This window comes from Poecile atricapillus, chromosome 1 (genome assembly GCF_030490865.1).
Source record: "Poecile atricapillus isolate bPoeAtr1 chromosome 1, bPoeAtr1.hap1, whole genome shotgun sequence".
NCBI lineage: Eukaryota > Metazoa > Chordata > Aves > Passeriformes > Paridae > Poecile > Poecile atricapillus.
In genome coordinates, this window is record NC_081249.1 from 7,756,746 (window position 1) to 7,770,382 (window position 13,637).

The 13,637-nt window shown below is 44.7% G+C and overlaps 1 protein-coding gene across 3 annotated transcripts in view; it reads right to left on the reverse strand.

Annotated features, from left to right (window-relative positions):
- USP9X (ubiquitin specific peptidase 9 X-linked) overlaps positions 1-2,065 on the reverse strand; it is a 102,380-nt gene extending 100,315 nt beyond the window's left edge. For all 3 annotated transcript variants that reach the window (XM_058847513.1, XM_058847504.1, XM_058847493.1), the window contains exon 1: positions 1,819-2,065. The gene's annotated coding sequence lies outside the window, so the exon portion shown is untranslated. The remainder of the gene's footprint in view (positions 1-1,818) is intronic.
- Positions 2,066-13,637: the final 11,572 nt, after the last annotated feature.

Sequence of the window (13,637 nt, forward strand, 5' to 3'; positions counted from 1 at the left end):
TCACTGAAATTCTTGGTATCAGCTACTGTAGTTTGTTGATTCAAAGAATAAACATTATTTCAACTCCAAGAATCAAAAGCATTATTTTAGAAAACAACACAAAAATAGCCCAAGAAAGCAAACAAACCAACCAACTTCCCCATGTATGACTTGGGTTTTGCTGAAATAAATATGCAACTTGATCAGCAACATTTTTGGTGAGGAGGCCTGACAATTTCTCAAGTAAAATATGGGAAAAAAAAAAAAATCCCAAGTACAATATGAATAATAAAGTTAGATGCCTACAGCTTTCAGTGACTCCTAAATCTTTCTTACTAGGGACGCTGTTTCTATTCCATAATCAATTAAGGGAAATCCCCCAAACACCCATCAACAGCCCTTTCCTAAAGGTAACAATTTGACCACCCATTTGTCAGGCATCTGAGAAGCTGCCGAAAAACACAGGTTACTGGTCTGTCATAGCAAGTGTTGCCAGAAGTACACTGAAGAATACATAACAGTATCTCAATTCAACAACTTTTTATAAAAATACAGGCCCCAGTTCTGCAAGTAGGTCAGCAAAAGCAGGCCTTGTGCTGGCTTTGAGCCTGCGACTTCAGAGGGTCTTTGGGCTGATACAAACATCCAGTGATATGAACATAACTGCAGAAATGCGAATATAAACCCAGTTGTACAGATAACATGAAAACCGCTGAGACAGACACAATATGTCTGCAGTGAGCCTGGAAGTCCTTTGAACATTTAATTAGAACAATTCCTTTCTGAATGGTTCTTTTTTTCCTGTACAGTTGTGAGCTACTGCAAATCTTCAAAATACCTAACTGGACTTCTGAAGGAGCAAGCCTAAAATTAAATATGGCATCTTAAAATCTACCCCAATATTTCTGGATGCCTCTACAAGACAAAAAAAAACCACTCAAGAACAAAATAAGTAATTTTCAAAAGCTATTCCCGGTGTATACAAACAAAGCTGCACGAAGTGGGACGGCACACATTAACACAGCGGTAACTAACACACAAAAACCCCAACAAGCCATCCAACTGGAGAAATCTCGTTTTCTCGAGGACAATAACAGAAAGTATCAGCGGCCAAACTACACGCAGCTACCCCTGCCGCACACGTCGGGCAAGGGAAGAGGGCTGTCCTGCCTAAAATAAATCGCTACAGACAAGCCCTAAGGAACAACTCCGAGGAGGAGCGGCGCGGCGAACTGCAGGAATTAGACGAAAAAGCCATGAACGTTTTTCGTACATGGAAGCCGGGGCGCTGGAAGCCGAGGCCAGAGGAGTGGCCTACGTGTTAACAGTGTTTACAGCAGGCGTGAACGAGCTGGTGCTGGTGGATTTCATTGAGACCGTCGGGAAAGCGCCTCGGCAGGGCCTGATTTCCAGGCGTCGCCCGGGCCTACGCGGCCCCAATCACTCCACCTCAGTAATGGCGTTCGGGGCGAAGGGAAGCGAGAACCAGAGGAGGCGATGCCGGTGCAGCGCTGCGCGGACGCACCGGGCCCTCCTCACCGGGGGGGCCCGGCCAGAGCGGCCCCGGCGGGGCGGTCAGAGCCCCCCGAGAGCGCCGGGCGCTCCCCCCCGCCGGCAGCCGGGGATGAGGAGCCGTCAGCCATTTTCCCTCGCCCTCCAAAACACGGCGGTGCGGGGCCGACACGCCGGGGCTCCGAGGGAGGCGCTGCCGCCGCCTCACGCCCCGCGGGTCCCGGGGAGCTCCGTCCTCCCCCCCAGCCGCGCCCCGGCCCGCGGAGCCCCATCCCCGGGGAGCACAAACAGCTGCCCGGCCCCGCCCGGGCACCGCTCCGCACTCACCCCCGCACCGCTTCCCCTCGTCCCGCGGCGGCTGCTGCGGCGGCCCGAAGCCCTCCTGGGCGCTGCCTCATGCCCGGCAGCCGGCGGGGCACGGTCTCATGCCAGGCCGCGGCTCTGAGGGGGCGGCTCCACTTCCCCCGGTTCCCACTCGGTTGCGCTGCGGCGGGAAGCGGGAGGGCAAATCCGGCGCCGCTGCCCGTGCTCCGGGTGCCGGCCCTGAGCGCTTCTCTCTCTCTGGGGCGTTTTTCCTGCGTCACCAGCTGCTGCCCGGCGGCGGCGGTGGCGGCGGCGGCCCTGCCTGGGCTCGGGCTGGGGCTGGGCCGGGGCCTGCGCGCTCCGCTCCGCCCCGTCCGGGCACCGGGCGCACGCGGGGGGGGTGGGCGGACGTGCGCCCGGGGCTCGGCCGGGCGGGGGTGGCGGGGCCGGGCCGGGCGGCGGGAGCTCCGCGCTCAGGGCTCGGCGGTGCGGGGGAGGCAGCGCGGAGGGAGGCGGCGGCGGCGGCGGCTCCTCGCGCTCCCGGCGGCGGCGGCGCAGCCGCGTCTGGCGGGGCCCCGTGGGCAAGATGGCGGCGCCGGCAGCGCCTTCCGCACCCGGCCCAGCGCGGCGGCGGTTCGGCCACCCGAACGCGGCGCTGACGCGCTGCCCGTGTGCCCGCCCGGGGCTGCCGCTCACGGCCGGCCCCCCGTGTGTCGGTGTGCGGGGCGGGGGCGGCGACGAGGGGAAGGATGAGGACTGTGGGGGACACGGCCACACACACGGCCAGGGGTGCGCGGGCGCGCGCGGGGCCTGTTCCGCGTCGGTTGGGCGCGCGCGCTCTCCATTGTGGCCCGCGCCGCGCCGCCGGGCGCGCGCCGGGGCCCGGATGATGACGTCAGGACGGTGACGATGGTGACGTCAGCGCGGCCGCCTCCTGCCGCCCTGGGGACGGGACGGGACCGGGATGGGACCGCGGGCGGCGGCGGCGGCTCCGTCCCTCCCCTCCCGCAGAACTGGCACCCGGTTCGCGGACACGGGCGCTTTTTAAAAGATAAACCGACGTGCTGTTCGTCTTGCAGGCTCCCCAGGGCAGCGGTCACAGCAGCGGGCCTGGCAGAGCTCGGGATGCGCTCTGCGCACATGGTGTGACTGGGGGTGTCCTGCGCAGGGCCAGGAGTTGGGGTCGATGATCTCCATGGGTCCCTTCCAGCTCTCAATATTCTGTCATTCCTTGGCTCCTTTTCTTTTCTTTGATACGTCTGCCACAGTATGAGAGGGGTAGAACCCCAGTCTGTGTATGTGCTTTATATAGTGACCAGGAGGACTTCAAGCCTGGACTTTAAGCTTGAAGAAAACGGGAAAGGATGTCTTGTAGCAGGACAGAAGTTTGGCAGATACGGGGAACTCGGGCTTCAGGAGTACCTGAAGTGGTGGTTAAAGTTCTGTTAAGTCTATATTTCAAGATCAAAGTCTCATTTTTACAACATCATTCAAGAATTTCGGAGCAGGAAGTGAAAGATACGGTAGTGAGCTGAAAACACAGGAGGAATTTAGGCTCCACAAGTTGGAATTTGTTCGAGCGGCTCAGGCCAATAACCTTAACTCTTAGGCAAAATGTTTTATCTTTTGGACCACACAGTGAAAAAATACTAAGAAACCAATTGCTCACTGCAGGAGTTGGAACAACATTGGGTGGGTGTTTTTCAGTAAAAAGCTGGAGCTCAAAACCGAGTGGTGATAAGTTCTGATATTTCCTCATTTTGCAGAGTTGTTAGTTTTTTTGCTGATCATTAGATGGTATTATTTGGGATGGAAATCTGAAGTACGTTGCTGTGTTAGCCACTCAGTAAACAAAACAAGAGATGCAGCTGCTTTATCAGTGTACAAATGCAACAGTTTGTTTACTGAAGGGATAGCTTTATGTGCGTTTTCTTCAACAATAAAAACAAGTCATAACCATGGTGAAAGTCAGCAAGTGTAAGTCTTTCATGTTTGGGTTAGAAATACATGTAATCATATCAAAACAGCCCTTTTATCAGCCCTTTTATTATTGTGTGATTTTCATGCAACTGTGCGTGTTATTGTGGCCTTCTTTTTTGTTGCTTATCAACTACTTTCAGCTTTTCCTCCTATTTCCCATTTATCCACTTTGTTTTCCAGGGAAAGCATTTAAAATAGCTGCATCTGTAATGCTTGTTCCTTCCCTTGCCACTGCAGTATTCTCCCTCAAGCCCTTCACTGCTTATGATAACTTACAGAGGCACGGTGACACCTCAAACAATTGTATTTGCCTATGCTTTGACACTTATCTTTAAAAAGAAACTGCTGTGTTTGTTGATGGTCATTTCTTTTTATTGTTAAGTAGACCCTTGTTTTAATGGCAGGCCAAATATTGTGTTCCTTCCGACTACCATGGCTTGTTTTGGCAGAGCCAAAGAGTGACACGTCAGTGGATTTTTATAATGTGGGCAATTGTCCATCAAGAAATTGACTGTTAGTTCACATAAAAGTCAACAACAACAAAAAAAAAATATGAAGAGTAGTTGTGGAAACAATGGTGATACAACTTGTAGCAAGTATTCCCTCTTGTGAAGAAGCATTCCTTCAGACAAGAGAAAGAGTGTAAGCTTTGATTATTTTAATTGAAACCTTAGGCTTGGAACAGATGAACTGATTCCTCTTCAACTCTCCAGGCCCTTTGGTGGTACTTTTCAGGTTTTAGATTCTACTTTATGTAAAATTTGCTGAAGCAAAGCAATACTGGAGTAATTTTGCACTTTCATGGAGAAAAACCAAAATTATTGTTATTTATATCTGACCTCCTGCCTGGTTTAAAGGTGCACTCTGGAGCGCCTTGACAGACCAGCAGTTCATTTAAGCTGTTCTAATCAAAGGTCATAATAGACTGAAGCACACAGCTATTTATGGCAGCAAATAAAAGAAGGTATTGGATCTGCAATGACCCTGTGTGGTTCCTGAACCAGCAAACTGCAGACGCACTTCTGGCTGGGGAATTCTTCCTGTTCCCCCAAACCAGAATCTATGCCTGCCCCTCTTTGCTCAGGCTTCTGAGGGCATTGCTGTGGCTCACTTTGTGCTACACTCTTCCTCCTGAAAAGGTTCACACAGCCCAACACTGCAAATAAATGTTACCAGTTTGTCTTTGTGCAGCAACTGTGGAAACATAAGTATACAAGCGAGATAAATTACTGATTAAAGAATACCCATGAGATGAAGACAGAAGTCAGTAGGCATTCACAAATCTGACTTAAGTGCTCCAAAGTAAACATCCACACCGAGAACTGTGACAGAATTCTGGTTAATTCCCCGCTGTACACAACTATTGGTATGATTAGACATTATTGGTATGATTAGAAATGCTTTTCTGACATCTTTAATTCAGGGTGAAAATGTGAGGAAGGGAAACATTTCCCTGAAGGTTTCCCTGCTCCAGCACTGCAGCTAGTCCATGAAACAAAAAGTGAAACCAGTTGTGAGCTAGCTGAAAAACAAAACATTCTGACAAGGGAATTACTCAGAATTTAGAAAATTGCTATGTTAATTTGTGTGTTTCTCCCCAGTTCTTAAGCTCTGGTTGATGCTGCACTGCTCGATGAGTAGACAAAAATGAAACTTGAAATGCTGCTGATGCAGAGTAAAACTGTGGAGTTTTGCAGTGGGGTAGCAAAAGGAAGACTAACAGATGGGAGAAAGCAGACTTTTTCCACAGACCCACAAAAGATCTTTTTTTTTTCTCCTGGTTCAGCCCCTTGTATGCTGCATCACACACAGTCCACCAGTGTTCAGTAAACAACAGGTTGTGTGGCAGTATTTACTCTATGTATAAATTAACATTCAAAATTAGGGAAAAAAAAAAATCCCATGATAATGATGTGTCAAAATGTTATAAAAACTGTCCTGGAGTGATACTCTATCTCTTTTCCATTGCAAATAAAGGTCAAGTATAGACATTCCATTTTAGTTTCTCCTGAGGTGACTGCTTTAATTGCCATTCCTCACATCAGCATAAGACTGCATAGTGATAACTTTCTATCTTACAACTTCTTTTTTCTGATTGTAAAAGATATTAGCAGTGATGTTGGAATGGGCATCATGTCACTCTTAAAAGACTCATAGAAGCAGTTATATCCAGTTTGTACTCCTACAGGTACGAAAGAATGGTTGCTTAGGCAGAAATCATAGAAATTTTATAAGGAAAAGATTTTGTAGGCACCTATGGTCTCTCATGTTGAGGAAAGGATGTTATCTGATGAGGAACAACTCTTGTGATAAGAGAAACATGGTGTGACATTTTCACGTTACTCATTTAGCTGTGCATGGATGGGTTAAATGAACAGCACGAACAGAAATTCTCAGTGTGCCTACCAAATGCTCAGAAGATGTTGCAGAGACCATTTGTCAAAAAGTCTGTTTATAGGCCTAAAAGAGTATCTTGCCTATCTTTTGGAGAGGGAGCAATTCAAAATATTTTTCCTGTCTAGTTCATTCCTAGCTGAACTGTCCTCAGATAAACCATGTGGTGTCCATGTGAAAAGCATCCATCTTGTAGAACTTGGACAGAGTTCAAAAAATTGATTTGACAACCATATGGTCCTCTTCATCCACATGAACCTTGAAGAAGTTTGACTTCCTTCCAGCCTTAAGAGTAGAGTGAGGGAAGAAGGGAAACGGTTCTTAAAACTTGTCGATGTTGTTCTAAATGTGCCAGATGAGGACATTGTTTAAAAAAACCAGCAAGGAATTCTGATTTGTGAACTACTGCAATTTCCTCAGCTTTTCTGAGCGCCTCTCTGCACACAGAGTGTTTGTCATTGCACTGGTAGGGATTTGAGGGAGCCTGTTGTTCACAAACCCCATCCATCATACGATGGCCATTTTCTCCTCAGTAGGGTTTGTAAACACGAGCGTTGCTATGGGCGCAGCAGAACGGAAGCAGCTTGTTTTCCTGGGGCTGAGCATCCTACACCCTTCCAGCCCCGATCTCCCTCCAACCCTGAATTACATCCCTCATGTGCCTGGTTTATGGTGGATATGCTGGGCTAGTCAGGAGCTCAATTAGCTAATAGTAAGCAGGAAGAATAGTAACTGAGTTGTACTTCCCTTTCCAACAGTGGGCATTTCTTTGGAATTTCTTCCTCCTCTCGCTAGCAGTCTTCCTAAAATTTTGTAGGAATTAGTATCTCGTTGAAAGCCCTTTTTCCTCATTCAGGGTTTACTGAAATTGGCTGAAAGAATCAAGGGGAACCAAGAGGCAGAGGCAGACAATGGGATCATGTGAAACCAGTGTCATTAAGAAACCATGAGAAGTTTCGAAACTACAAAACAGGGTAGTCTGAAAGGAGAAGGGTTGCCACTACACTTTTGGAATGGAAAAAGGAAAAAAAAAGCTGTGATCAGAAACAACAAGAAAATATTATTTGAGAGTAAACCACAGATTTTGAAACAAACATGCTAACATGATTTGAACAGAAACACAGATCCATTTCAGATCTTGTATCAATGGTTTTGTCTGAGCTTTATAAAAATAGTTTCTGAGAAATGCTTAAATCTAAAAATATTTACAGGAAGGAAGTGTGCAATTTTGTAAAGCTAGGGTTTTTTCTTCCATGTGACTAAAGATTTTCTTTCTTCAGTCCTAAGAGAGATTTTATAGAGTAACATGCAGACTAGTAGGATTTTTGAACCTTTAGTTATGTGTTCTCACTCCATTCTTTCCTTTTTTGTTTTGTCCAGAAGTTTTTCTCAACTATCTATATTTTATTGCCAGCTACCTTTCAAAAATAATTCCCATAGTCCAAAAAAATCATTATTTCTCTTTAATGAAATGGTGCAGTAAGCATATGTCAGTTTACATGGATGATTTGTAAAGACTGAATTTTGATAACTGCTATTGCTGTTCCATTATGTCTCTGTGACAGGTCACTTGAGAACATAATGCAGATTAACTGTGTGCCATGCTGTATTTTATGAAGCCCTGTAGCATTTCTGATTAAATATCTTGGATAAATGTGAAGTAACTCATCGTAGGACTTTTGCAGCAGTAGTGTTACTTTGGCTGGAACGTTCAGAGTAGCAATAATGTTTGAGCAATGTCTTTGTAGCCAGAATGGTGTAAGGGAGTAAGCAAGCCAGAACTTGTAAAAAAGGGCAGTATCTTTTATTAGATCTGAAAACAGGCTTGTATGCATCAAAGCTTGTCTGTTTTTACTAGACATATCAGTTGGTCTACTGAAACAATATTTAAGTAGATCCTTTATCATCCAGAGGCAATCTTCTTTTTTCAGCACACTAGTTCTTTCAATTTATTTTTTTTTTCTATAACATTATTTTGGGAAGGTAAATGTAACTGAGAATCTAAATATGTGGAAATAACACAAATGTACAGAAGCTAAAGTTTATGCTGTAAACAGATCATTATTTCTGTGGTTTGACTTTTTTGAATATCAAGCAAAATGCTCTTTAGAAGTCGAATTGACTTGTCACTACTTCTGTAGTTTGCGCTGCTCTCAGTTACAAATTGAGACCAAATGGACAAATCTGATATCTACAAGATAATTTTCTTTTTGAAATCTAAACTACTATGGTTCTGGAGCTCTGCTTTTAAACTTATTGCTGGTTATTTTCTAGGTTAAAATGAGAATCAAATTTCGTATCATAACATCCCTTTAATTATTTGCTTTTTCCTTGTGTTTGCACTTTTAGATGCACATGTAGTAAGATATGGTTAGACCTACTTCTGTTTTTTTAAATCTATAACAGAAAATCTTAACATCTTTAACAGAAATATAAAACAAAAATGGACAAAGCAATATATTTTAATTTCCTGGAGACAGGGTAATTATTCCTTTATTTTCTGAAATGACAGAAAAAAATCTAAATTTATCCTTATTTTGTGCTCTTTTTTTTTCTTCTCTGAATAAGATGGACCAAATTGCCAGCCAGTCTTAAGGATTTTAATTTGTGACTACACATCATTGCAAAAGACTAATTCCTTATTCTTTTCAGGTGGAGAATCCAACTGAAGTGCACAGATTAATGCCACTAATAGTATTAATTTCACCAAGTAATAGTAGACTTTGAAGTTTTCCTTGAACCTTAATTTGAGGAATGTTATGAGTATCAAAACCATATGGCTGAAAGAATGCAGCTGACTGCACAGCTCCAGCTTCTACTCAGTGGGCTAAATCCATCAAAAATCTGTCTCTATTTCAAGGGAGAGTGAGGCTCCTAACATGGTAAATAATACTCATTTCAGCTGTATCCATCTCGCTGGGTTGTAACCACCTACAAATGGGGCACCTTGTCAGAGGTGTCTCCCTGCCATCTCTGGGCAGAGCATGGGTAAAGGCAGCTCTCCCTGAGCACAGCTTGCCCCATTCCACCTTTGTCCTCCAGAGCTGCTTTCCTTTCCTCAGCAGCTGCAGAGAAAAAGTGAATGGCTGTGTAACTTTCAGCCTGGCAATGTTAGGTGAAATGAAATTTGGGTTCTCAGCAAGCGGGGTGTCTGCACAGAAGTGAGCTTTGCAGCTGCAAGCAAGATGAGCAATGGCCTGCTTATCCAGGAAGAGCCCTGTGCTGGTTTATGGGGACAGCTTTTGGTACAGAGGGGCTGTGAGAAGCTGCTGGAAGCTTCCCCTGTGTCCTCTGGACTCAAAACCAGCCAGCTCTGAGACAGAGCAGCTGGGCAGGGCTGAGCCCATCAGCAATGGTCAGAGCACCTCTGGCATAACTTAGTTAAGAGAGGGAAAAAACCTTGTTCAACAGCAGCCAAAGAGGGGAGTGAGGAGATGTGAGACCAACAGCCCTGCAGACACCACGGTCAGTGGAGAAGGAGGGGCAGGAGCTGCTCCAGGGGCTGGAGCCGAGACTCCCCTGCAGCCCATGGAGAGCACGGGGATGCCGAGATCCCCCTCCATCCATGGAGGACCCCGTGCTGGAGCAGGTGGATACCCAGAGGAGGCTGAGACCCCATGGGAAGGTGCACTGGAGCTCCTGGCAGGAGCTGTAACCCCATGGAGAGAGGAGTCCATGCTGGAGCAGGTTTGCTGGCAGGACCTGTGAACCCATGGGGGATCCATGCTGGAGCACACTGTTCCCAAAGGACTCCACCCCGAGGGAGGGTCCCACACTGGAGCAATTCATGAAGAACTCCAGCCCATGGGAAGAACCCATGTTGGAGCAGAGAAGAGTTTGAGAAGTCCTCCCTCTGGGGAGGAAGAAGTGGTAGAGAAAATGTGCAGTGAAGTGACTGCAGTCCCCATTTTCTGTCCCTCTGCTCTGCTTGTGGGAGGAGGTAGAGAAGATCAGGAGTGAATCTGAGCCCAGGAAGAAGGGAGGGGTGCGGGGAATAGTGCTTTTTAAGTTTTGGGTTTATTTCTCATTATCCTACTCTGATTTGATTGGTGATAAATTAAAGCAATTTCCTGAAGTTGAGCCTGTTTTGCCTGTGACAGTAACCTGGTGAGTGTTCTCTCCCTGTCCTCATCTCACACATGAACCTCCTGGTGTATTTTCTCTGCCCTGCCAGCTGAGGAGGGAGTGACAGAGTGGCTTTGGTGGGCACCTGGCACCCAGCCAGGGTCAGCCCACCACAGTTTCCCTCAGGGAGCACACAGACAGCAAAGGAGGCACAAACACAAACGTGCTGCCCACAGCATCAGAAGTGCTCAGGGAGCTGATAAAATGACTGCTGTCTGCAGTGGGCTTCAAGACTACCACTTATCTGTTTCACCAGACATAGATGAGGTGCCATAGCAGCCAATGAGAAAGAAAGATGGGGTGAGAAAAGAGATGAGATAATGAGTCTGACCACAAACAATTCTTTCCAGGAATGGTTTCTTTAAATTATCCTAAACAATGGGCTACACTGTCCAAGAATTACCTACATAGTACTTGAAAACCCTCATTCTAATAGCAAACAGCTGTTTGATTGAACCACATTTATGACCTTTGCTTAGTGTTTGTGGGCATTTGTGTGATTCCAGCTTTGGTCAGCTGTTCTTTTGGCTGATCTTCTGAGTGTCTGTCTTGCACATGAAAATCCTCACTGCTTGACTTCACTATTGTTCATTTCCCTCTTTGAAAGGCTTAATTCATTTTATCAGGGAGTAGAAATTACAAGACAGCCATTGCTTTATGTGTAGATTGAAAATTTTTTTGTTCAAATTGTTCTTGGGAGCCACACATAAATTTATTCTTCAAAGAATTGCTTTAAAACTTTCACGTGGACTCTGGGAACACAGGGCTTATCACATTGCACACATTTTTCAAGTGTAGAATCTTGGAGTTGCCCTAAGAATGCTGAATTTAGATGGTGATGGTGCTTGCAAGAGCAAATAAATTACAGATTGGCTCCGTCTCATACATGTGAAGAATTCATCAAGATCATACCTGGGGTTTTTTTCAACTTCTACATGTGGCTGATAGGGTTTTGCATACCTTTAATGGTGTGCAAAGGTCGTCCTTCAAAGTTATGCAGATGCCCTCTATGGCAAAATTTAGTATCGGGTATTTTAAGTCATGTCAGTGTATCTTACTACCTGGGATAAGTACCTGATTAATTCAAAACCCCCTGGAAAAGGGTTTTCTCAAACTCTGTTTCTTTATTTTCTGGAAGGAATATTGTTTCCTAACTACTTAATCTCATAGTGAAAGACCAAAACGGGAGATGAGGAATTGAAGATTGCTATTGTGACACTACTGAAGTTAACTTGGAGCACATTTACAGACTTCATGTTGTCTTCATATTATACAGCAACAGAAGCAGAGAAACAAGAAGAAAGGCATTGTTGCCTTCCTCATTTCCCTATCTTGTGTTCATGAAAAAACACCTCAATTTCTGATTAATAATATTTACATTCATATTAGCTGGATACAAAAATGTAAAGTAAGAAAAAGTTTCTGGTTTTCAATGAATATTGTTTGGAATACCTCCAATTTCATACACCAGGACATGACATGCTGAATTTTGAACATGCTAGAAAGCAGAGTTATTCTTGCTAAATCCCTGATTTCTTTATCTGATGAAAGCAAAATACAAGCTAAAAGTTGTAGCTTATATAAAATCTGAAGCTTAATAAATATTACAGTTACCTACATAACTGTTTCCCACATAGCTGTAATACACCAGCATATTTTCCTCTCTTCTGACACATTTCTTAAGGAAGTTTCTCTCACTCAAACCTACTGTGGAGTAAAGGGGAAAAAATTAGTAACCATTAAGTGCATTACTCAGTTTCTATGAATGCAAAATTTTAAAGCCAACTGTCTTGTACACACACAAAAAAAGAGTTTTTTCTTGCCTAAGTAAACACCACATATTCACTTAGGAAACAACTGCGTATTAGTGTGGAAATATCATTTAAAACACATAGAAAATGAAAGTGTATAATCAGCCTTGCAGCTTGTCACAAAGCACCCACTGCCTGATCAGCTCACCCAAGATGTGGAAAATTTCAAAGACAGGAAACAACTTCTCCCAGATTCTCACTGCACTAATTAGCTTTGACTTGCTGTTCCTTCCATGTATGCAGAGAATTTCAGCTTCATAGAGATCCCTAGCACTGCAAGATGAAATGATCTGTAAATTATGTTATTTTGTATAGCAGAAATGGGTTATGTATTCAACACAGACAAATTACAGTTAAAATTCTATCCTATGGTAATCAAAATAGGAGCTATCAGTGCCAATTTGATTAGAAGTATTAAATAATTATATAGAATTGTTTAATGCAGTGGTACAACTACACAGCTGTTCATATAGGAATGAATGTGTAAAAAACCACACCGTCTTCAGTCCCTCCCTGTCATACAAGTGTATGCAGTGTTTTGCTAAATGATGGACATATTGTGCATCCTTAATTAAAAACTAAGAAATAACTGTAAACTATGGCTTTTCTAGCACCTTAACAAGGCACAGATATATCCATTGTGGAACATCAGATAAAAGTAGTGTTGGTTATTTTGCTGCAGCTTGTAGAGAGAGGAAATAATCTTCTAATGTGCCAACTGTCATAGTTGAAGAGTTCAGGAAAGATCTCAGACACACAAAGCCATTGTTCTGAAATAAAAGCAACAGATTTCAAAGATCTGGGGGTTGGACTGGATGATTTTTCAGGATCCCTTCCAACACAAACTATTCCATGATTCTTTGAGTCTCTAAGAGAAAGATGAATGGAGGATGATGGCTCAGAGCTTAGCTGGGTATGTACCAATTTGATTATTTGGGTTAGTTATAGTGCTTAATAGTGCAGGTGATGGGTCCCTGTGAAGAATGGATCTCCTCACTGCAGATGCATGACATATGGAGAAAATTCAGGTTTGCTCCCTCCTGGGGTAAAAAAATAGAGACACTTGTACTCTATAACCTGTACAGCATGGAGAGGCTAACAGTGGGCAAGAGAGTTTATAAAATGTCAAAAATATACCTCTGAAAAGCTTCTTATTCCTGGAATTGTGCAGAGTTATAAATGAGTCCACAGTTACCAGGCTCATCCTCAGCAGGTTTCCCCTGAGGGTCCAGACTGAAGGATTAGGATGAAATGACCCTTCTGAGAAACAACCACTGATAGCCAAGTAGGTATTTCTTCCCCTATGGGCATTTTGTGTGAATTCTTCCTGAGTCACAATGGTTATTTACTTGACTTTCTTGCAGGAAACACATCACATTCTTGGATACTCAGGGATGGGATCCAAGATTGTTCTGCTGCAGTTGGTATTTCCTCTGCAGTGGTGATGGGCCGGAGTTGCTGAGTTTCACATTGTTTGACTGGGTGCAGCCTGGATGTGACTGGCTTACTTTAGACTGTGACTTTTCTTCTGTC